Here is a 23140-nt window from a genome sequence, read left to right as displayed (position 1 = left end):
TGGTATACATAATGGAAAAGGACGAATCCGTTTAATCGCAAGAAAGGGAAGACGACAGATTTTCCGTTTGAGCTGCGACGTTGCCTGGCGGAGACGGATCTAGCCTGACTATGGGCAAGAAGTGTTTCGTTCCAAACTGCAAGAGTGGATATGACTCGTGCAAAGACAAAGTATGTATGTTCAGTGTCCCTAAAGAGACGAGTCGACTGCAAGCATGGCGGGATGCCATACAAGGTGAAGACCGAGTCCTGCGACCAGGGGACTACGTGTGCGAAAAACACTTCGACCCAATGTACATGTCAAAAACATGGACGGCAATGCACAACGGAGTTGTTTTAGCCAGCACGACTCGATCGAAGAGCTTATCTAGAGATGCTGTGCCGACTCATTTTCCGGCTACTTCACACTACATTTTCAAAGAACTGTGTTCCGTGACAACTGACGCCTGCGAAGTGCTCCCGAAAGAAAGAGCAATAGGCAGAAAGCACAAGCGAAAAAGAAGAAACAGAAAGCCAAATGCAGTGAATCACGAGTTACTGGAGCTAGCAACTGACGTGCCAATAGAAGACGGCCAGAACCAGAATAGCGAAGCCAACACAGAACAGACTCCAGCTGACGGCAAGCGCAAATCAAAACCTGAGGGCAGTGAACTACAAGAACCGCAGGCAAAAGTATATGTGATGCAAGAGACAAGAGCTCAAGAGACTTCTCGTGTGGACAAGGAAACGTTAGCCATAGGAGCTCAGCAGTCTACAAGACCTCACAAAATTCAGGACTTCAGGGCAGCATCACATGACGGTAACACCGACAGCATCAACTTCAACACGCTCTTTGAAAATCCGTCTCGCCAGGACTAATGTGACAGCTGGGTATGTATATTCTACATCGATGGACTTCCTTTCTATTGGTTTGCAAGTTGCTTTCATTTGTTTTTCTGCTGCCTCGTAATTTTGAATAAAAAAGGAAGAAAAACGATTGGCGTCTTCTATCATCAATATTTTATTAAGGAGCATGCGTATAAGGATATACGCATGCAAGGTGCCGCATGCTTCATAAGAAACAAACAGCCTTTAAATTGCTGCTTTATGGACCCAATACTATGCATGGTGCCTGCATGGGAAACGCGCAAACAAAATTTTCGTTTGAGTCTACAGAACAATGATAGCACGTACACTTCACCGCATTACGCGAAAGCGCTTATATATACTCTCAGGAGGACATTGTACGCGGTACTCCCCTACGCACTGTTTTCGCATGAGAAATGAAAGCGGGGACGCAGCGTATAGTGACGACAGATAGCAACTCGTCATCGAAACGTAACTTGCAACATGAATTGTCAGCTGCTCCAACAAAAATGCGGACTGTTAGCGCCGCTTTGAGCGAAATATATGCTTTTGATTTTAAACTGCAGCAAGCACCAGCGACACTCTCAAATAACTTTAAGCTTTCGGGAAATTAAGATAACCTCAATATGAGAGCGTTAACACTAACAGGCGCTCTGAAAAACGCAGGCTGAAACAGCTGAAACGCGCGCGCTCAGGGTCAACGCCTCCTCTAGAAAGGAGGCGTTGTCAGGGTATGTTTGCCCCCGACGCCCAGCCTCCTAATCGCGTGCGCCACCTAGCAGCATCCCAACATTAGTGAGACACGCCGCGCGCTTCCGTCGGATCACCTGTTCTTCTTACAACGTGCTGCAGATGTATCTTCACGTAAGCCAACCACAAAATTCAGAACGCAAACGCACGCATATAAAAAGGCAAGGAAGCGGCTGGCCGCTGCCCTTCCCGCCAACCGCAATTCGCACACTGCCGGACAGGGCGTTTACAAGCAAGCGCAGCTTCCGCGTCGACTCTTAATTGGCTTTTTTGACAATAGCAACAAATTCAAAACATATTCACATGGGTCGCGAAAAAAGAGGGCCAGAACCAATTGCCACTGACATCAACCAGGAGGGAGTTGGCGCTGTGATTAAAGCGTGACTCGTGAGAGGACAAAACCTGCATGTAAATAAAAAATACCTTAAATAAAAGAATGGAATGTTTATTTTAATCGAACGAAATGTGTTTCGTATTCAGTTTTTCTAGGTGTGGTGCTTATTTTATTACTGATGACATGTATGTATTATTTATTGCCTTCTGGAAAATAGGTGTTCACGTTGTATGAATAGCAATGCTGTGCACTCTCATGGTGTTCATAGAGGCATGCTAGCAAACTTTGTCTACTACAGTATGCCTCTTCGCATTATTTGGCGTTTTGGTCCTCCACGTGTTCTCTGAATTCTGGTGGTGCTTTTTTAAGAACTCAGAAGTGCAGCGTTTACGCTGGTGTTTTCGAGGATCGAAGGCCGGACAAGGGTCCATTTTAGCTTCGTTCGTACGGCTGCGGTGGCCGACGGGCTGGGCGTTGCTTGGGGGGTTGCGCGCAGAACCAAACACGGAATGCTTTGGTCGGTACGGAAAGAAGCGCTGCTTTGTAGATAGATGTAATATGACGCCACACACGTACGGTCGAAGTTTGGCTGCATCGCTTTCCCTGCTAAACAGGTGAACGCGACTTGAATCCACTCGAGTATGCAGTTGCACTGCCTAGAGAAAGGCCTAATCGCGTTGAGTGGCGGGACATACTAAAAATACTGCATGAATCGCAGGTGTCTATCACGCCGTTGACAACAAAAAGTTACATCGCTTTTTTTCTACTTCCTTTCTTTCCTTTTCTGGCGTTGCTCTTGATCCCGAATGCCCCATTGTTAGCGAGCCATAATTACACGATCAACACACATCCTTCTCTGTAACTTCGCATTTGTGGGCTTTGACGCTTCACGCTTTAGAGCTTTAACGCTTGACAAGGGCATGATTTCTTGTTGGATCACGAGTATTTTAACTTGTTACGATTGCGTTATGCTCAATGTAAATTACCTATTTGATGCCGCCTGAAACGGTGCGAGGAATGGGCCGCACATATACGCACGAAAATAATAAAACTCCGACAGCGAACACGGGAAAGGAATACAAATTAGTAAAAAGGTATAGTATTATATTTATCATTTCAATATACTGTGGCGTGAAAAAAATACAAATTTCAACATTTTCCAAAAAATTAAACGATCTGCTAAAGGACAAAATTCACACCAAGCGCCTCATTATGCCTCACACGAAGCCTAGCGGCCCACATCTCGGTGTGTCCGACCCAGCTGTCGGCAAATCAGTATCGACTCATGTGGCCTTCGCCACACTTCAAGCAGTGTAGACTGTAGTTTCGCCATCCTCCAGAGTCTGCAGTGGCACAGTATCTGCTCATGTGGCCGTCTTCGCCACATTTGATGCAGTGTCGACTGTAGCTTCTCCGTCTTCCAGAGTCTGCAGCGGCCCAGTCTCTGCTCATGTGGCCTTCTTCGCTACATTCGAAGCAGTGTCGACTGTAGCTTCGCCGTCCACCAGAGTCAGCACTGGCACAATCTCTGCTCATGTGGCCTTCTTCGCCACACTTGAAGCAGTGTCGACTGTAGCTTCGCCGTCCTCCAGAGTCAGCACTGGCACAGTCTCTGCTCATGTGGCCTTCTTCGCCACACTTGAAGCAGTGTCGACTGTAGCTTCGCCGTCCTCCAGAGTCAGGAGTGTGACAGCCTCTGCTCATGTGGCCTTCTTCGCCACACTTGAAGCAGTGTCGTCTGTAGCATCGCCGTCCTCCAGAGTCAGCTGTGGCACAGTCTCTGCTCATGTGGCCTTGTTCGCCACACTTGAAGCAGTGTCGACTGTCGCTTCGCCGTCCTCCAGAGACAGCGCTGGCACAGTCTCTGCTCATGTGGCCTTCTTCGCCACACTTGAAGCAGTGTCGACTGTAGCTTCGCCGTCCTCCAGAGTCAGCGCTGGCACAGTCTCTGCTCATGTGGCCTTCTTCGCCACACTTGAAGCAGTGTCGACTGTAGCTTCGCCGTCCTCCAGAGTCAGGAGTGTGACAGCCTCTGCTCATGTGGCCTTCTTCGCCACACTTGAAGCAGTGTCGTCTGTAGCATCGCCGTCCTCCAGAGTCAGCTGTGGCACAGTCTCTGCTCATGTGGCCTTGTTCGCCACACTTGAAGCAGTGTCGACTGTCGCTTCGCCGTCCTCCAGAGTCAGCGCTGGCACAGTCTCTGCTCATGTGGCCTTCTTCGCCACACTTGAAGCAGTGTCGACTGTAGCTTCGCCGTCCTCCAGAGTCAGGAGTGTGACAGCCTCTGCTCATGTGGCCCTCGACACATTGGAAGCAGTTCTGACTGTAGCTTCGCCGTCCTCCAGAGTCAGCAGTGTCACAGCCTCTGCTCATATGGCCTTCTTCGCCACACTTGAAGCAACTTCGACCGTAACCTCGCTGTCCTCCGGAGTCAGCAGTGGGACAGGCTCTGCTGATGTGCCCTTCTTGGTTGCTCTCGACGTATGTTCGGAGGGCGCTGCTACTCGCTGATCTGGCACGCTCCCAATGGCGGACGCCCCCGTAGATGTAAGTGAACTCCGCCTTCCCCGGGGTGGCCTTCCCCCAGCTTTCTGCTCCAGCCACCAAGACGCCTCGGTTGTGGGCGTTCTTGTTCCGGGTGGATCTCAGGGCGCCTCCATCTGCGCCTGTATAGTCGCCATTGTCAGAGCAGCCGCCCACACAACACCCGAGAAGGAGATACAAGCATTTGTGATGGCAACGCTAGGCCCATCTGTTGCCTGACTACTTACCACGAGGCCGCAGGGAGGTTGCTGCTTGCAGTGCTGCTTTGGCTCCGCGCCCACGGCCTACCCTGAAGGAACCGGCAGCGAAACTAGTCACAGCTTCAGCCATGATAAAGCGTTCTTCTCATAAGGGTCTTCTTCTTCTTCTTTCCCTGCTTGCGAACACCACGTGCGTCTATCACGGCTCCAATTTCTCCTTCAAGATTACAAAAATAAAGTCTACAGTTGTAAAATTTTATTTGCTTTTTGTGGCCATTTTCGGTTTATTTTCTGAAACTAGTGGTCAACACTATTTAGATAGTATGTTGCGTCTAAAAGAAATATATCTACTTTGAGTTTTATATTTAGTTCGTCCGCTTACTTTCAGAATGCAGCATAAATAGTGAGTTACTGCGGAAGGCGTGGCTTTCATGTTACCGCGGATAATTGACGAGGGAATTCCTGAATAAGCCACTCTTACTTAGCCGAAAGTTCCATTCAGCATCAAATTCTTGAATTTCCTGAGCAACGACGACGAAAAATCAAACTGTAAAGAGCGGGTGCTGCAAACGTATGAAAAATAAAAAGGAAAGCTCTCCGTGCACGAGAGAAGCAAAACACAATACGAAAATGGTTCAGCACGAGGCGCGTGCTACCCTCACGCGGTTGACTAACGCGGCAAAAGGCACCCCACATGCTCACATTAGACTAAAACAAAATGCACGGGATGGAATCGGCGTGGCAGACAAAGAACTTTAATGGTGGTCCTGAGGAACCGCTTTAGGTTACCTTCCTTTCAGGGAGTCCCCGTAACCATTGCGGGCCGCACCCACACAAATGCCCTACTTCGTTGCGTAATACGCAATTGTACGTTGGAGCACTGAACCCTAAAAGATCGTCAACACAAGCGAGTGCATGAATGGGGCCCAGAAATGAAAAACCCGCATTCCTCACAAGCTCTAAAGAAGCCAAACAGCATGGTGCACAGGATTTGCCTTTTCGTTGCATTCACGAATCGTTATAGACATATGATTGGTTGCGGTGACACAAGCCCCAATCGTGAATACTGCCAGGTACTAGAAACACTTGATCATATATTTTGCGTTTGTCCCGCGTACGCGCAAGAACGACAGAAACTGGTCTATTCAATTGCAAAAGTCGATACGAGGCCCCTATCAGACGAGTTTCTTTTAGGTCCTTGGCCCAATGCAAACATCGCAGCCCAGTGCCGCTATAGTCTTTCTACAAGCCACTGGGCTGGACGCACAGCTTTAGCGATGCCACAACGTTGTAAACTTGTATATACACACCTCCTCCTCTTATCATCATCAACATCATTCATTAAGCCTTTTCCTCCCCATCGCTTTTCCCCAGTGTAGAGTAGCAGGCCAGAGCAAGTTACAGCTTAGGCTGACCTCTCTGCCTTTCTGCAAATGATTTTTTTTCTCTCTATCTCACGAAACAAAGATGCGTGTTTGTTCAATACAGTTGTGGTGATGTTATCAACGAAAACGGTGGACACGCGACTTCTCGTGAAGAAATCGCCAGGCTCCACTGACTTCTGGATTTGCTTCAATGAATTAATGCGAGTAGCAATTTGAGCCCTGACTTCTGGGTGCGTTCATAGAATGTAATCTGCGTGCTAGACAAGCTCCCCCAATTGCATACCGCGTTAAAAGAACTCCAGCTCCACAAGAAGAATTCCTAGAAATTCTTCGAGAATGCTGAGACTGTCCCACATGCTGAAGACACATGTGAGGAGGAGAAGCAAACTTCATTCGATAAAAAAAAAGGAAAACGCAAGCGGCTTCGTTCGTCTTGCTTGCGCCAATGCGGTGGAGGGAAGGGGGGACAGTTTTTAGTCTTGGACTCCGGCACCCTGAAACGTCTCCCGGCCCGCCACACCAACCTGCGCTGGTAACACGGGTCGAAGCAGGAGAGCGCCGTTTCCCACTGTTCGGCTGTGGTGTTTGTGAGGGGAGGTGTTTCGGGTGTGTGGGGACATTCCCAGGCTGTGTGGTAGAGAGAGGCTTATTCTTCACCGTGTGGCAATCTGTAATAGTAAAGTGTGGTGCGGGAAGTAATGAAGTGACCAACCTGAAGACATTGAACGATAGCTTATGGATTATAACTTTCATACGTCTTTGTTGTATTATCTTCATGAAACCTACCTGCACGCTTACAAGTAATCTTATACCGAAATTATGCTGCCCGGCAGCCCAGAAGAATACAATAGTAATGGTGGCATCTGATTACATTTCAGTTGGGAAGCGCAGCTCTCTTTATACAGAATTGCTATGCGTCATTATAACCACATAAAGCACAGAGACAATGAAGCCAAGGAAAGCATCGGGGAAATTAGGTGTTGCTGAAAATGGGAATGTACAAAATAATGAAGAAAAGGGTAATGAAACTGGACGAAAAGATAACTTGTCGCCGGCGCTAACCACATTGCCTGTTGGCTTTATGTGGTCATGATTAACAGAATTAACAGACAATGAAGCCAGGGAAAACATCGGAGAAATGAAGTGTGGTTGAAAATTTCAACCACACTTAATTTGCCCGATTCTTTCTTTGGCTTCATTGACTGTTGGCTTTATGTGGTCATGATTAGCAAAATCGAGGCCCTCGGTTCCCCCTTCTTCTCTCGTTTATTCATTGCGAGGGTCTCGAATCTGGCACCTTCATGTCATTAGGTAGCATGCGAGTGTTTATTAGCCACGCGCCTGCTCTCCCAAGATCACGTGTTTTGCGACGCCATCACGCTAGAAAGGATGTTCACATCCGCCCACTATGGTTCTGAGTGGCGCTGGCTAACACTCATAGGGCTAGATCCAGTAAACATAAATACCCAAATAAGTCGACGAATTGATGGCCGTCCCAGTAGCACAAGTGATAGTGTAACGCATGCGTAATGCGGAGGTTGCGGCTTCGGTTCCCGCCGGCAACAAGTTTTCTTTTCGTCCACTTTCATTTCCCTTTTCTTCATTTTTTTCTACAATCCAATTTTCAACAACACTTTATTTACGCGATGCTTTCCTTGCTTCATTGTCTGTTGTCTTTATGTGGTTATAATGGCGTATAGCACTTCCCTATATACAGAGCTGCGTTTCTTAACTGAAATGTAATCAGCAGCCACCATGACTTTTTTATTCTTCTGGGCTGCGAGGCGGCATAATTTCGGTTTCAAATTTCTTGTAAGCGTGCAGGGTGGTTTCATGCAGATAATACAACAAGGGCGTATGAAAGCTATAGTCCATAAGCTATCGTTCAAAGTCAAAGTCATTAATTTTGTACTTCAATGCAAAAAGCGACATTTTGTTAAGAACCTAATTGGAACGCCAATGCATTTCTCCGCAACGTTCGGGAATTAATATCTCGAAACTGGTGTCATCCCGAGAATTCGTTCCAAGTGGATCCGCCTTGCGAACTCCACGGCTACAATTTGTAAATTGGAATATGGGCCATCAGGCAATTAGTTAAAAACCCAATTAGTCAATTTCTGTTAATTAGTCATTTATGCATTTCAATTTCTTGTGCAATTAATGTGCGCCTCTTCGAGTAGACCAGCTCATTAACTAGAATTCTGATATCTGCCACAGGCAACCTTTAACAATTTTTGAGTGTTCGCTGAAACACCCTGTATATTCGACGAATACTAGCGTTCTGCTGTGTGTTATTCTCTGGCTCCCCGACTTATAAACGACATCCACTACTTTTGCTGGAAAAAGAAGCACTTCGCTTATGTCTGGGGCTGCCAAAGTTTGTAGCAAACACCGTGCTTTACAAGGAATCACGACTTCCTTCCCTAGAAATGAGATTTAAAATACTCACCCTTCAAACATTCATCAGGCTCTATGAATCTTCAATAAGAAGATCCCAGTTGATCGTGATCAGTCAAAAAGCTTTATTTTTTAGAGTCTTGTGGCCTCGGTATTACACGCCACAGGTGAATAAAATAGAATCATTATTAAGTCCGTTAAACGTGCGATTAAATGATATAATGACGGTAACCAGTATCCCAAATTCATTGGTTATTACTTATGATTAGCGAAGCAACTTCCCTGGCATATTCTTAACGGCTTACTCCAGGATCCCTCGGACCTGCTCCACACAAACGTAATTATAGTAACAGATGCTTCGCAGAGTGAGGAAAAGACTGGAGTTGGAATTTTTTCATGTGCATTAGATTGGTCGTTTTCTGTTCGGCTCCCCGACTAGACTCCAATATTCCTAGCGGAATTCCTAGCTGTTGTAATAGCTTTGCGTAAGCTACTGCCTTCCACAAAAACCGCGGTAATATTAACAGACTCTTCATCCTTGTGCACCTCACTTACTGCTCACGGCGAATCGCATATAGTAAAAAATTTACAGTCATTACTTCCAAGCCATTTGCGTAGTTTGTGATTAGTATGGGTACTTGGTCACAAAGGCATATTTATAAATGAAGCGGCAGATAGCCTGGCAAAGGCTTCTATTACAGGCCCTGTGTGTTCCCTTCTTCCAACAACGGGTTTCATAACGTCTGTAAGGTTTAGAAGATACACCCTTATTTCAGCAAATCAAATCTAGCATCATCCACCGAACTGCACCACTTAAGATTCCCTTGGAGCAGGAACTTTTGCAGATCCAGAAAGAAACAAGTGACATTAACAAGACTGCGATGTGGAGTCCCACGCCTAAATTTATACTTGCACTGTTCTGGTCTGGCGATTTCCCCTTTGTGTAATTTCTGTAACGCATTAGAAACGAAAGACCACTACTTATACAGGACTAAGGGCATTTCTCCTTCCTAAGAAAAAGAACGTTCCAAATTCCAATGCGACAGCTCGGCTTGCCATGGAATACTCCGGAACTGCTGTCTTTCGGAGCTTCTGTGCTTGGACACTCACACAGGAATGCATGCATTGTCATAGAGAAATTCATTATTCAATCAAACCGATTTCATTGTGAAGCATATTATTCCATTTATCATAACATTATTGCCTCTTGTATTAGTATGTGCATATTTGTTAATATTTTTTATATCCACTGAATTGTCATAGAATTTACTGGCTTTAATATAGTTACCAAAATTAAAAATTAGACATTTGCTAAATTATCCACTTAGCACATTTATAAAATTGCCCGACTCTTGGACGATCCCCGTGAGTGGGTATGCGCCAAAGATGATGAGGTCATCATCATCATCAGCTTGATCATGGCTGAAGCTGTGACTAGTTTCGCTGCCGGTTCCTTCAGGCTAGGCCGTGGGGGCGGAGCCAAAGTGGCACTGCAAACAGCAACCTCCCTGCGGCCTCGTGGTAAGTAGTCAGGCAACAGATGAGCCTGCGTTGCCATCACAAATGCTTGTGTCTCCTTCTCGGGTGTTGTGTGGGTGGCTGCTCTGACAATGGCGACTATGCAGGCGCAGGTTGGGGCTCCCTGGGATCCACCCGGAACAAGAACGCTCACAACCGAGGCGTTTTGGCGGCTGGAGCATACTGCTGGGGGCGGCCACCGCGGGGAAGGAGGAGCTCACAACTACAGGGGCATCCGCCAGTGGGAGCGTGCCAGATCAGCGAGTAGCACCGCCAGCCGAACATACGTCGAGTGAAACCAAAAAGGACACATGAGCCGAGACTGTGCCAATGCTGACTCCGGAGGACAACGACGCTACGGTCAACGGCTGCTTCAAGTGTGACGAGGGAGGCCACATGAGCAGAAAGCTGGGTCGGACACACCGTGATGTGGGCCGCTACGCTTCTTGTGTGACCAAATGAGGCGTTTTGTGTGTATTTTGTCCTTTAGTAGATGGTTTAACTTTGGGGGAAATTTTGAAATTTGTATTTTTTTTCACGCAATTGAGGATGATAAATATACTATACCTTTGTACTAATTTGTATTCCTTTCCCGTGTTCGCCGTCGGAGTTTTAATATTTTCGTGCGTATATGTGCGGCACATTCCTCGCACCGTTTCAGGCGGCATCAAATAGGTAATTTACATTACAATAACACAATCGTAACAAGTTAAAATACTTGTGATCCAACAAGAAATCATGCCCTTGTCAAGAGTCAAAGCCCACAAATGCGAAGTTACAGAGAAGGGTGTGTGTTGTTCGTATAATTATGGCTCACTAACAATGGGGCATTCGGCGTCAAGAGCGACGCCAGAAAAGGAATGAAAGAACTGGAAAAAATGCGACGTAACTTTTTGTTGTCAACGGCACGATATAGACCTGCGATTAATGCAGTATTTTTAGTATGTCCAGCCACTGAACGCGATTAGGCTCTCTAATAGGCAGTGCAACTGCATACTCGACTGGATGAGGGGTTCAAGTCGCGTTCACCTGTTTTGCAGGGAAAACGATGCAGCGAAACATCGACCGTACGGCTGTGGCGTCCTATCACATCTATCTGCAAAGCACCGCTTCTTTCCGTACCGACCAAACCATTCGGTGTTTTGTTCTGGGCGCATCGTCCCAAGGGACGCCCAGCCCGTCGGCCACCGCAGCCGCGCGAACGAAGCTAAAGTGAACACTTGTCCGGCCTTCATAACTCAGCAGCCTTAATTGAACACGTCGAAGGCAATGAAACCAAACTCGGAAACACCAGCGCAAAGCTGTACTTCTGAATTGTTAAACTGTCACCACCAGAATGCGGGGACTACGTGAAGGACCCGAATTCATGCGAGGAGGCATATTGTAGTGGACGAAGTTTGCGAGCGTGCGTTCCAAAAAATGTCGCTGTTTCGCCCGAAAGGCGAAGCATCAATTGCGATAGCAAATTAGTAGAAAGCTATTCGGAGTAGGGATAGTAGTTTTATCGGCTGCATAAACTTGGACACATTCGCTTACCAACTGAATTAACGAGAGTGTTGTCAGCACGCACAAGTAAACATGAATAGATCACCCTGAATGACCGCAGACAACGACTGTCGAAACGCTGGCAGCAAGCTTAGCCGCCGCAGCGGGCGAAGGTTCGCGCGGTCTATCACTTCAACGGAAACTGAGCGGCGTATGCACAGCGCATGCAAAAGTCAGAGCCGTATGTAGATAAGAGACGGTGCGGGCGACCGCCACAAGCGGGCAAAGTACAAGCCCAGTTGTTGGCAGAGTAAAAGCTGCCCCCCCCCCTCCCTTGCTGCTTTCCCGCTTTCTTGTTTTCGCGTTGGAGATTGAGTGGCCAGTTCCCCTTTCGCCCGGTTTCAAGATACGTATTTGGGGCCTCAGCACAGCGTAGCTCTGCCTGCCTCCCTTCCATACCCCCACAACCTTTCGCGCGACGGTCGCGTTTGCTTTCCGCCGTGCGTTCGCTCTCGGTGATAGCGAGCGTCCCCCGCGCGCTTTCACTCGCACATATGGCGCGCGGCGACGATTTTATCGCCCTTGGACTTTATACGGAACCTCACGGCGACGCCGACGGCAGAATTACGGTTGAAGTGTCCATATAATTGCTATCCTAATAATACGTTGCAAATGCCTTACTATACCTCGAAACCAGAATCCAACCCATTTTATGCCGATTTCACCTTCTGACCATTCAGACTTTCTTAAGACTATATGAGCCACCATTAAGATATCCTCAAACAATTTTCATCTCCGATCCAGAATTATTTTCATGCCTTCATTGGCCCAGGTATCATACAGCACAGATTTCATTAGTGCAAAGATTACTTGTGCCACTAAATGAGAAAATTCGCGATGTGCTTCCTAATAATACGCATTCAAATTGCATATTCTAGAAGACGAAGTTCGCGAGCGTGCCTTTATGAACACCCCGAGAGAGCACAGCGCTGCGATTCATAAAACGTGAACGACTTTATTCAATAATGCTTTGAAGAATAGATGTATTTTTTCAGTAATAAAGTAAGCACCACACAAAGTAAAATGATTACGAAACACATTTCAATTTAAATAAATAAACATTGCATTGTTTTATTACAGCATGTTTTTTATTTTTTATTGGCCGTGTTTGTTCTCGCCCGAGTCACGCTTTAATCACAACACCTTTAATCACAACGATAATCAGAACGCCTGAGAGATGTCCCCGGCATTTGGCTTCAGAGCACGTTTTTCGCGAACCATGTGAATAAATTTTAAATGTTTCGATTGCCAAAAGCTAATTACTGGTCGAGGCGAAAGGCACCCGTTGCTTGTAAAGACCCTGTCCGGCAGTCTGCGAATGGCGCTTGGCTCGCCGAGGCAGCGGCCATCGTCTTTGTGGCCTCTTTATGTGCGTGCGTTTGCGTTCCGAATTTTAGAGCGAGAGCTCTATTACTCCAGGTACAAACACAGGAAACGCCTGGTTCCGTAAATATGACCTTGAAGCTCAACCAAGGTCAAACTGGGACTTAGCCTGCCACTGCCGGTGGCAGCTGCGTTTGCCGCGTGGGCGCCCATATCTTGAAAACGATCTGCGATGTGTACAAAGTTCGCCGAGTGCTGGTAGCTTCGTATGCACTGTGATTTCATTTCAACTTTTAGTTCGCGTTGAAGCGAGACGCAGCATGAAGGTCAATTCGCTCACTGCCGCTGCCACGACAAGCCGTCTCTGTGTGTTGTATTGTCGTGCAATTGGAGATGCGGAAGTTGCTGAGGCCGCCGAGCAGCGTCTGTGTCCTTTCCCAAAGCAAGCAAGGCCGCGCTATCACTCGGCAAGCTTGGTTTAACCACGTTCTACCACGGCAAATTTTTGTGGTTCGCTTTCCTAAAGATACATCTGCAGCACTAGTGCAAGATGAAATGAGCAATAAAAAATTGTAGGACGCTTAAGCTTTGCTTTAAGAGTGGAATGCGATAGCTTTACCGGGCTCCGTTCGAGCCCCGTTATTGGGCCCCGTTGTTAGGTGTCTTTCCCACTGCAACTCACAACATGAGAACGACAGCTTACAAACACCAAGGTTACACCGATCCCCTTAAGGTCGGCTTCACTTTTATACAGAGATGTATTGCTGGGAAAACGTTTTTTCAGAGGCAATATAAGTCGTGTTGTATTAAAATGTGAAGGCCCTAGCACTTTTTTAAAATTATTTTATTAATTGTTTGCTATCGCCCCGACGTGCGCGCGAGTCCAAAACGCATTAAGCAAGCGAAGTCCCAATTTGACCTGCCGAGTATGCGAGCGCCATCTGGATATCATTTTTGCAAGTAAACTACCCGAGCGCGCAGCGGTAAGTATGGTAGAAATGCTGGAAAGGGGGTTTGTGTTTGAGTTTCCTTGTAACAGAATTATGTTTTCTCGTACATTTAAATTACAATCCGACGCCACCATGTGTGTATGTAGTGGTTAAGTCGTACTTTACTGTTTTTCTGAGCGATTTCTTTATGAGAAATTGAATTTTTGTTCACAAAAACCTTGCGCCTTGTGGAGGGCAAGGTTTTTACAAGCAAAAATACCCCAGCGAGTGGTATTTTTCTGGAAACCAGCCCTTTTAATTGTGCTTATGGCTGACAGATCCTTAAGCAGCTCTTTTTTTTCTTTTTTTTTCATTTTACACAACCTCTGATCGCTTTTCGGCAACCATTTCTTTAGCGTTTTTGTAAAGCTCCATTCCACACAAAAGCCACTAATTCTTGAAAAGCTTCTTTGCAGCCACGTTGTAATGATGCTGATAGGCTATTCGCGTAGTTTTTAATGACAGTTAGGGATCTTGTGGTTAAAACATCATTTTTGTCATTGGTAGTAAGCTGCCTTTTTCGAACTACCAACTACGGGCGCGATACCTAACTATAGAAAAATACACATTCTTCCTGTAAATACGTATATGCGTCTGCGTTCCCCAATTCGATATTCAATTCGATATACTTACTATTCCTATTCTATTCGTATTCCAAAAACTTGATATTCGCCTACCTGTAGTTTAAATGCCCGGGTTGATCAACGCCTGATGGAGGAAATTAATTGGACACACTTTTCAAGTGAAAGGCAGTGCCGCTGTCAGTGTGCTCCCATTTGACGTCGGAATATATTTCGCTCGCGAGCCACTCAACGGTAACGGTGTCAGAACAATATTTATTTAACTGCAAATGCTATTTGCCTCCCTTCGAGAAACAATCTGCTTGAATTCCATTAAAACGGTGTGCGCCTTTATGAAGTCCTCATCGTGTGCAGTATGAAGCAACTGCTAAGGTAAGCACGCTGGTTTGGAAAAAGCACAGTCTTAAATATAATTGCCTCGCTCATTATTTGAAACAGTATTGAACCGATGTTTCATAGTAAGTGAATATACCGAGAACCTTAATCAGCATTTTGATTGCATGTTCTCCTCCAAAAGGTCGCTGCTGATGAGAAGTTTTTCGGATACATATTAATCACATTTAACAATAGAAGATGGCACGTTGGAAAATTCGCACACGACGGTTTGCTAGTATTTTATTTAGTTTTTGTTCTTCTTCTCTGTATATGTGTCTTTCTGTATCTCTTTGTCTTTCTTTCTCTTTGTGTTTATAAGCGTTCCTGGGCGCAACATGCACAAAAATTGTCAAGACTCACTAAGCTGACTCTTTAATCACCCTGTGATGCAAAAGGGCAACTTATTAAAGTACGCATTTGTATTACAATTGTTTACGTGCTCTGATCACATAGCTCAGATCACAATTGATCACATAGCTTTGAAATACGAAAAGTCATTCGTTTCTCACAAGTTCGCTTAGGAGAATAAAATAGTTCCATATCTCTCAAAGTACTCTTATGTATTTCAATTCCTAAGTCAGGTAAGATGCTGAGATTTTATTTCGACAAATAATATATTTTTCTTTGCAGCTGCACCAATTTAACCCAGTAAAAATGGGAGTATCCCTCCAGCCAAAAAACTATCTGGACACGAGGATGCTGTTGCTGATGCGATTCAACGCCCCGAAGCGACGCAGAGGCTATAAGGGGAACCGCATAAATTTTGGGGGGCTCCTGATTCAATTGGATTTGATGATTTCATTCATTAGGGTTCAACGTCTCCAAGCAACTCTTGGCCTATGAGAGACGCCGTAATGGAGTGATCCGGTATTTTTTTGACCACCTGGGGTTTCTTAACGTGCACAAACTGTTCGGCAGACTAGCGTTCTTGCAGTCCATCCCCATCGATATAGGCCGTGCTGCGGCAGGGAACAACAGTCGCGAGGTCATGCTCAGCAACAAAATGCGGCAGCCAATGCGCTACCGCGGCAGCTGAAAACAAGTATAATTGCGACTAGAGTAAAAAATAGATTATGGGGTTTGCATGCCAAAACCCTGATCTGATCATGGGACACGCCTTAGTGGGGGACTCCGGAATAATTTTGATCACCTGTGGTTCTTTAACGTGCAGCCAGTGTCCGGTACCCGAACGCTTTCGCATTTTAACGCGATAACGTTTAGGGCCCCGTCTCACAGAAAAGTCGGCGTCGGTAACCGGCGTGTGATCGCGGGTGGCGGAGAAAATCATCCAATCACATCGACCGCGCATGCCCTCCACGTGGTGCAAGGTTTTCTTGAAGAAATAAACTTTATTGAAAGAGCCGGCACTTTGCTTTTAGTGGCCTGAGGTGTCAGCTTGAAGTCCTCGGACTCGGATGGCGTCTTCGGCTTGCCGGACGGCCCAGAGCTAGTCTTCCAGTTCCGAACTTTTCAGGGCCGCCTCCCAGCGGCGGCGACGCCGACGGAGAAGGTGCTCAGCGGCCCCAGCAACCGGGGCAACGGCGGGCATGAGCGAGCTCGAGGCCTCCTTTAATCTAGTAACGCCTGCCGTTATGGACGCGTCGCGAACGGCGGTGGTTTCAGTACCGTTGTTGCCGGCACATTCCCAGAGCATGTGTCGCAGCGTTTCTCTTTGTCCGCACGCTTTACACGCACCAGTCGGGTATAAGCTCGGGGAACAGTGGCGTAAGACTGCCGGACTAGGTTAACTGTGTGTTTGTAGTAAGCATCAGTTTACGGCCTCTTTCCTGTTTAATTTAACGCGCAGTGGCGGAAATTTGCGTCTATCAAGTCTGTAGTGTTGGGTTAGGTCTCTGAACGTGGTCAGGCGATCGCCCCACAACCATGGTGATTGTTGTTGTTACAGTGCGTCTGTCGTAGTGTCTCGATCCGGCAGGTTCGAGGCCCCGCACTGGGGGGTGGAGGCGGCGGCCACGTAATTTGCCACGGCTCGGCAAGTGAGACCTCGAGCCGCGGCGTGGGCCGCCTCGTTCTCCGCGAGCGGGACGTCGGTGTGTGCCGGGGTCCAGAGGAGGAAGACCGTAGAATTTTGCGGTTGCGAGGGTGACGTCGAGTCACCGTCCTCACAAATTTGGAGTATGTGGGCCGCTTCCCGCGAGACGCGGTCGCTCGCGAAGCTTCGGACTGCCGCCTGCGAGTCACTGATCACGATGAAATCCGTCAGACAAATGGTAAACCACAACTTTACCATTCGGCGTCGGATTCGCCGTCGGGTTGTTTACCAATCGGCGTCAGATTGTAATTTGAATGTACGAGAAAACCTAATTCCGCTATGAGGAAACTCAAACACAAACTCCTTTTCCAGCATTTCTACCAGACCTGCGCTCATCGGGGCAATGGCAAACAAATAATAAAATAATAGAAAAAGGTCCTAGGGCCTTCACATTTTAATATAAGACCACTTTTATTGCCCCTGGAATAACGCTTTTCCAGCCACGAATTTCAGTGAAAAAGTTAAGCCGACTTTAAAAGGATCGGTGTAAGCTTGGTATTTGTAAGCTGGCTTTCCCACGTTCAATATTGCAGTGAATGAAGCCTATTTGCCGTATGCGAACGATGCGATGTGAACGGGTCCCGATAAAGCTATCGCGTTCTACTCTTAAAGGCGAAGCTTAAGCTTCCTTCAGTTTTTACCTCCATAGAAATGCGGCTGCCATGGCTGGGATTTCATCCGGCGAACTCGGGCTTATCAGCGCAACGACAAAGCCACTAGGACACCATGGCGGGTGAGACTAGGAAGCAGACCCGCATTTGAGCAGCACAAAGCAGAAGATTAGAGCATGCTTTATATCCCGCAGCTACTTGGGTTTTCTTTCTTATTAAAACCAGCAGACTCGATTTGTGCGCGCTAGAACATTCTTATGTTCTGCTGATGCTAAGCATTGTATTCCTGCGCTCATCAACACTTTCTCAGAAAGTTTAATTAGTAACTCTGTACATTTCAACAACAAAAATTCCAACTCTACGATTCACTTCAAATTATTCGACACTACCGGCGGAAGACTCAGCAACAGTCCGGCTTCCTCCAACGCACCAACGCCGGTCCAGATCACGTGAACTTGCGCTTTCTACACTCATTAGTACTTCAGATGCTTGGCCTTGACCGCCACTCCATTTCCGACCCCACCGAGTCCACCACCGAGTCCGCCTCCGAGACCCAGACTTCCGGGACCATATCCGAGGCTTCCGAGGCCTGCTCCACCAAGACCTATGCCTCCGAGACCAACGCCTCCGAGACCGACACCTCCGAGGCCGGCACCGCCGAGGCCTGAGCCCGTTAGGCCCATGCCTCCAAGGCCCCCGAGGCCGACGCTACCAAATCCACCGACGAATGCTGATCAGCCCAATCCCCCTAGCACGACCGGTGCAGCAGCCACAGCTGGGGTGGCCGCGATGGCTGGCGCAGCCACGGCGTGTGTGATATGCACCATTGCTAACGAACCATAATTATTCGAACAACACAAATCATTCTCTGTGATTTCGCATTTGCGAGCTTTGACGCTTCACGCTTCGACGCTTTGACGCTTGACAAGTGCATGATTTCTTGTTGGATCACATGTACTTTCACTTATGATTGCGTTCCGTGCAAATTAAATTGCCCATTTGATGTGGACTGTAACGGTGCGAAGAATTACATGCGCCGCACATATACGCATGAACCTACTTAAATTCCGAAAATATACACGAGAAAGGAATGCAAGGTAGTAATAACATATTTATTTATGATCCTTAATAGGATGAAAAAAAAGCACAAATTTCAGAATTTACGAAGAAAATAAACGAACTTCTATAGGACAAAACACACACAAAACGCCTAATTTGGCCACAAAGAAAGTCTAGCGGCCAGTCCGTCCCTGCTCATGTGGCCTTCCTCGCCAAACTTTAAGCAGCCTCGTCCGCAGCCTCGTCGTCCTCCCGAGTCAGCAGTGGGACAATCTCGGCTCATGTGGCCTTCTTCGTTGCACACGACGTATGCACGGCCGGCGGTGCTACTCGCTGATCTGCCACGCTCCCAATTGTGGACGCCTCCGTAGATGGAAGTGATCTCCTTCTTCTCCGGAGTTGCCTCACACCAGCACTCCGCTCCAGCCGCCAAGACGCCTCCGTTGAAAAGGTTCTTGTTCAAGGTAAATCCCATGGCACCCCAACCTGCGCCTTAATAGTCGCCATTGTCAGTGCAGCCACCCACACAACACACGAGCAGAAGACACGAGGCTTTGTCATGATAACGCAGACCCACCTGTTGTCTGACTACTTACCACAAGGACACCGGGAGGTTGCTGCTTCCATTGCGACTTGGGCTCCACGTACACGGCTTAGCTCGTAGGAACCAGCAGCGAAACTAGCCACGGCTTCAGCCATGATCAGGCGTTCTTCTCATAAGCTTGCTTATGAGAAGCAAGTTCTTCTCATAAGGGCCTCTATCTTTTTCTTTTCCTCCTTGCGAACATCACGTGTGGCTTTGACTGCTCCAGTTTCTCCTACACGATTACAAAAATAAAGTCTTGAATTGTGAAAGTTTATGGGTGTTTGCTGGTCATTTTCGGTGTTAAATTTTCTGAAGCAGATGGTCAGTGCAATTCGGATCGTATATCGTGTCTAAAAGAAATATATCTGATTCATATTTGATACTTTGCTCGTCCGCTTACTTTCAGAATGCAACCCAAGTATTGAGTTACTGCAGAAGCTGTAAGATTGGTGTTAACGCGGATATATTACGAAGGAATTCCTGTAGAAGCCACTCTTAGCCGAAATTAACATTGTGCATTCAATTCTTCATTGTGCTGTGCAAAGAAGACGAACAAGATACCTGAGAAAAGCGGGAGCTCAAAATGTGTGAAAAATAGAAAGAAAAGCTGTCCGTGCGCGAGAGAAGCAAAGCACGAGCAGTCTCTCAGTCTTACCCTCTCAGTCTTACCCTACGCCTACCCCTTCTGAATCCTATCGAGTTCATATACGTCCCCTTTCATGCTACGACATAACTTCAGTAGCCACAAAGTATGTCCAAAGGGTCATCGACCAATCTCTTGAAACCACTGGATTCTAAGGGTTCGCAGCATATAAATCTACCAACTCGATCACTGTGCACTTGGCATCTCTCAGTGATGTGCAGAAAATGTGCACTTTAACATCTATCCCACTGTCAGGAGATCAGCACCTACCTGTGCAGTGCTACTTTGCATCGGGCCCTAATATACAGAGGTGTGTTGTTTATGGCATTGACCCGGAAGACACCCCTGAGATAATATGTCGTGAATTGACGTCCACAACACACAGGGTGCTCGCAGCTAGATTCATGGGCAAAAGCCGTACTTGCTTAGTGACGGTACAGGGCCCCCAATGTATTCCAGAACGGTTTCACTACTATGGTTGTATATTGCGACCTAAACCCTACCTCCCTCGGGCAATATTCTGCTACCGCTGCATTCAACGTGGACACATGCAGGCATTTTGCCCACAGCGTACTATTGACCCCGAAAAGCTCACACCAGAAGGCCAACCACGATATCGATGTGGCTTATGTAAATCTGATGAGCACGATATGACAAGCACAAGTTGTCCGACTAAACAGAAGGCCACAGCATGGATACGAAAGGCTATACCAAAAACGAGTATAGTAACAACTCACAATCGTTATGAGGTTCTTGCAGAAGAGCCAGAGATGCTCATGGCAGAAGAAGCAGAAGCCCCAGAAACACAACTGTATTCTTCTGCTCTTAAACGTGGCAAGCAGTCGCAGACAAAGAAACAGAAATTACCGGAACCTCTGTATCCGTCGGATGATGACCATGATGACATTGACGCTCGGATAGACGCACTGGCCAGAGAGATTGAGCGACTACGCAAACACAAAGAATTGGTAATTCTGCGGCGTCAGAAAACAGGACCAACACGTAACGCACCAACCAGCGCGAATGCCACTGTTACGCCTGGATCCCGTCCGGCGCAACAGGTCAACCAAGCTGTTTGGACGGCATCAACCAGTGCGAATGCCACTGTCAAGCCTGAATCCCGTCCGGCACAACAGGTCAACCAAGCTGTTTGGACAGCAGTTTTAGATCAACTTGCTCAACTAACGTTGCTCATTCAGGATTGCCTGCATCATGACTAATTCTCTCCAGCAGCTGTCACAGGATGGAATTCTACAGTGGAATTGTCGGGGCCTAAGCTCAAAGTTAGGAGAAATTAAAACCAAGCTTCAATATAATAAGCTACATGTATGGGCACTGCTTATTCAAGAGCATAATAAGCTGTGCTCCCTGTCCAATTTTAATGGGTATCATAACCCATCTATTACAGATAGACGTGCTACTACAATGGCTTCAGATCCCGGAAAAGCTGCAGTGTATGTATCATCGCATATTGTTCACACAGTGATTGATCTGGAGTCATGGTGCAGTGTTAATCAAGAAGTTGTTGGGGTCCTGGCACGACCAGTGAAGATTCCTGTCATTCTAGTGTCATTCTCCGCCAGACCACAGCGCACACGTTTGAACTTGGGGTGGATAGCCCATCTACGGTCTACGTACCCGGGAATTCCTATCCTCGTGGGTGGAGACTTTAATGCTCCACATACAGAATGGGGGTACAAGTACAACTCCCGAAGAGGATGTCAAGTTAAAAACGTCATGAGCGATGCCACTTTTACACTGTTGAACCTTCACGCTGTGGCTACCTGTGCTGTACCCGCAGTATCTAGAACACACGCTCCAGACCTCACGTGGTGGTTGGGCCCTGGAATGCCGCAGTGGCGTGTGGAACCAGATACCTGGGGCAGTGATCATATGCCCATAATGATTGGTTTGCGTAGAACGTGCATAAAGAAGATTCGACGACGAGTAACAATCACGCATTGGGATAAGTTTCGGGAATCATCGATTGATAAAGTACCCTCAGAGCCCTCGGAAATTCTTCCTGCTTTGCAAGAACTGCCCCGGAGTAACACCACTATAACCACAGTTGACGAGGAACAACCTCAACCGGACCTCACTCTTTTGCAACTTTGGGCAAAGCGACGTCAGGCAGAAGTGTATGCGTTGAGGAATCCCGATGTACCAGGTAGCCGTGCACGTGCTAACCATATAACGGCGAAGGCGCGTCGTCACGAAAAGCAACTTTCTCGACGACGATGGTATGAGTGGTGCGAGAATCTTGGATCGGGCATTGGAAACAGAGCACTTTGGCGTACGTTTCGGTCAATGGAACGCGGTCATAAGCAACCTGACCCTGCAGCGAGCGTTAGGTTAGCGATGCAAAGTTTGCCACATGAATTTGCAGAACACGCTGCTAGAGCGTTTTTCCCGAAGTATGATTACGCGTCACCTATAAACTGCCCCGAAATCGATGAGTCTGATGAATCCGAAATATCCAGCCCTTTCAGCATGGCCGAACTAATAGCGGCGATTGAAACTTCGAAGAAACGAACAACACCTGGACCCGATGGTATTCCTTATGAAGTTTTCAAGAACATGGAAGGAGCAGCTCTCGACGCACTTCTTCAGGCTATTAATAAAGTATGGGAGACTGGAAACTTTCCACCTGACTGGAAGCATTCAATTGTTGTCCCGATTCCAAAACCAGGAAAGTCTCCAAATAACCTGCAGTCTTTACGCCCAATTTCACTAACCTCAACTGTCTGCAAGCTCGCTGAAAAGATGCTGGCCACACGTGTTTCCTGGTGGCTTGAACGCCATGACCAATATCATCCTGCTCAAATTGGGTTCCGTTCTTACTTGGGAACTGAAGATGGTCTTTCTATCTTATCAGACGATGTTTTACAGATTTCACCACACAGTCACGCTGTGCGCACGGTAGTAGCAACAGACATAACGAAAGCTTATGACAATATAGACCATGAAATCATTATTGCCAACCTCATCGACCTGGGACTTCCACCGCAGGTCATAAGATTTATCTACTCATTTCTTCAGAATCGCACATTTGCGAGTAGAGTAGATGGAAGGCAAGAAGGGTATTTCACATCGAACAGAGGAGTCCCACAAGGTTCGGTTTTAGCTCCTCTTCTCTTCAACATTGCTCTATGCCTCTAGCCTGGCAACAACACCAGATTCCAGACGTGAAGTTTTTAATTTATGCGGATGACGTCACTTTGTGGTCCGTGCATGAAGATGTATCTCGACAAGTTCAACAGCTTCAAGAAGCCCTTGATGTTCTGCACAACTACGCTCGGAAAGCAGGGTTGGACATTTCCGCCCAAAAATCAAGCTATGTTGTGGTGACCAACAAGAAAGGACGCACAAGAATCACGCAGAACCCCTTTACATTTAAACTCG

General features: G+C 47.1%; 1 protein-coding gene across 2 annotated transcripts in view; it reads left to right on the top strand.

The window, feature by feature from the left end:
- The first annotated feature begins 2600 nt into the window (after window positions 1-2600).
- Window positions 2601-23140, top strand: part of LOC119436134 (neuropeptide-like protein 31) — a 333767-nt gene continuing 313227 nt past the window's right edge. For both annotated transcript variants that reach the window (XM_049660929.1, XM_049660928.1), the window contains exon 1: window positions 2601-2605. The gene's annotated coding sequence lies outside the window, so the exon portion shown is untranslated. The remainder of the gene's footprint in view (window positions 2606-23140) is intronic.

Source organism: Dermacentor silvarum, chromosome 1 (genome assembly GCF_013339745.2).
Source record: "Dermacentor silvarum isolate Dsil-2018 chromosome 1, BIME_Dsil_1.4, whole genome shotgun sequence".
NCBI lineage: Eukaryota > Metazoa > Arthropoda > Arachnida > Ixodida > Ixodidae > Dermacentor > Dermacentor silvarum.
The sequence above is the reverse complement of the archived record's forward strand: the minus strand, read 5'-3'. Positions and strand labels throughout refer to the sequence as shown.